The following is a 2,556-nucleotide window of genomic DNA, read 5'->3' on the forward strand; positions in this document are numbered from 1 at the left end:
CTAAACCGGTTGTCTCAGAACGAGAGGAGAGCTCTGAGGAAGCCTTCTTCTCACAGCCTGGAGGGCGAGGTAAGGTAACTGAACAGGAACCAGCACCTCGCTGGCTGGGTTTCCGTCTTAATGGGCCAGCAAGTGTGGAGTCTACCCTTCTGTGGAATTTTGACCCATTCCAAAATTCAAATTCACCAGGGTAGAAGGATGGTTATGAAACGGTTGGAGACATGTGAGGGTAAAAAGTTTACAAGGCTGAGCAGAGCCTGTAAAACTCTTCTTAGCTTCAAATAATTTAGTTCCCAAAGGTCTGAAAGAGGTCTTTCGGGGACACTATCAGGGAGTCGGGACATGCCCTACCTAGGGAACTCAAAGTGCTGAGATGGGCAAGCCTGAGACTCTTCTGGGCTATATCGTCATCATCATCATCATCACCATCATCATCAAGTAGAAGGGAGAGAGAGTGAAATAATTTAAATGTGATATAATGTCTGGAGTTGGAGAAATGGCTTGAGCATTTGCTGTTCTTGTTGAGGATCTACATTGGGTTCACATCACCCACAGGGTAGCTCACATTAACCATAATTCCACTTGCGGGGGATCTGATGCCCTCCTCTTGCTTCCAAGAGTGCCAGAAAGAAAAATGGTACAGACACACATACAGGCAAACCACCCAGACATACAAAAGATGACTAATACAAAGATTAAACCTGGTTATTTTTTGTTGTTGAAACAAGGTCTTACTGTGTAGCCTTGGGTGTCCTAGAAACTGATCTACACATCAGACTAGCCTTGAACTCCGAGGTCTGTCTGCCTTTTCCTCCTGAGAGCTGGGATTGAAAGCACTTACCACCATACCTGGAAATATTTGAATCTTGGAAGGACATCTAGAAAGAACTGAAAGAAACCTTTTGCTGCCCTTAAAAGACACAAGTAGGGAGGCAGAGGCAGGGAGATCTCAGTGAGTTTAAGGCCAGCCTGGTCTACATAGTGAGTTCCTGGACAGCCAAGGCTACATAGAACATACCTGTCTCAAAACAAAACAAAACAAAACAAAACAAAACACCCTAATAAACCAAAGAGAAGAAGCCCAACCCCCCAAATCAAAAACAATAAAATGGGAATAGAAAAGCCAGCCGTTAGAGAGTAGTGTGCACTAGAGACGCAGTGATACGGTGTTGGCAAAGTCCTAGGTCTTTATGTATGTATGTAAGTGTGCAAGTGTGCAGGTCCATCATGTGTATCCCGGGGACTTGGTAGACACGTACACTGTTTTGTTTTGGTTTTTTTTTTTTGAGATAGGATCATACTATAAATCCTGGATTGCCTGGAACTTTCTTTATAGAAGAGATTGCCTCAAACCAGTAGAGATCTTGAGTATGCCTCCTGAGAACTGGGATTAAAGGCATGCGTCACCATGCCAAGCCTGATACCCATCCATTTGGTGTGTGTGTGTGTGTATGTGTGTATGTTTAGACTTTCATTATGCAGCCTACGCTAGTCTCAAACTTTTCCTCTTAATTTTTTTTTTAATTTTAAAGGCTCATTTATTTAGTTTTATGCATGTAGGTGTTTTGCCTACCTGTTTATGTCCGTGCAGGATGTGTCTATGCAGTGCTCACTGTGACCACAGGAGGGCACCAGAATCCTCGAAACTGGAGTTACAGTTGTTAACCACTGGGCAGATGCTGAAGAATGGTGATTCTAACCACCTAACCATCTTTCCAACCCCTGCCTTTCATTCTCCTTCCTTAGCTTTCCGGGTTCTATGATTACAGCCCACAGCGCTGCACCTGGCTAACACTCAAGCTGTCAACCGAACTGAAGCAATTTCTCCATCCCAGATAGAAAAACCCAAGGCTTAAGACCTCCATGTGCGATTAAGACCTCCATGTGCGAGCTGCGGCTTGCGCTCGCCCACAGACGAGCACAAGCACGCCAAAATAGATATGTGCAGTGTTTTCTAGGTTAACAAATTACTTCAGATAAAGTCCTGTTCAAGTGACAACGCACATAGAAAAGCTGATCATGCTTTCTAGGAACTGCATCAGGACCAGTCCAGTCTATATGATACATGCTCATTAAGAGTTGATTTGTAGCCAGGCGTGGTGGCGCACGCCTATAATCCCAGCACTCTGGGAGGCAGAGGCAGGCGGATTTCTGAGTTCGAGGCCAGCCTGGTCTGCAGAGTGAGTTCCAAGACAGCCAGGGCTGCACAGAAAAAAACAAAAACAAAAAAACAAAAACAAAAAACAAAAAAACAAACCAAAAAACCAAAAAGAGTTGATTTGTAGGCATTGATGTATTCTTCTGGGTCATTTGTCCCTATGCTTTTTCTGAGGAAAGATCTCATGTAGCCCAGGCTGGTTTTGCCTCTGCGCCTCCTAACTCTATCCCACAATGCTAAGATTGTAGGCGTGTACCATCCTGCACTGTGGATGTGGTACTGGGGATCCACCCTGACTGTTATCCATGTTAGACAAGCACTTTACTGAAGGCGGGAAATCCCCAGCCCCCTGAACTCATTGCTTTTCCTAGCAGTTCCGTCCTCACCAGAACAGAGTC

Source organism: Apodemus sylvaticus, chromosome 18 (genome assembly GCF_947179515.1).
Source record: "Apodemus sylvaticus chromosome 18, mApoSyl1.1, whole genome shotgun sequence".
NCBI lineage: Eukaryota > Metazoa > Chordata > Mammalia > Rodentia > Muridae > Apodemus > Apodemus sylvaticus.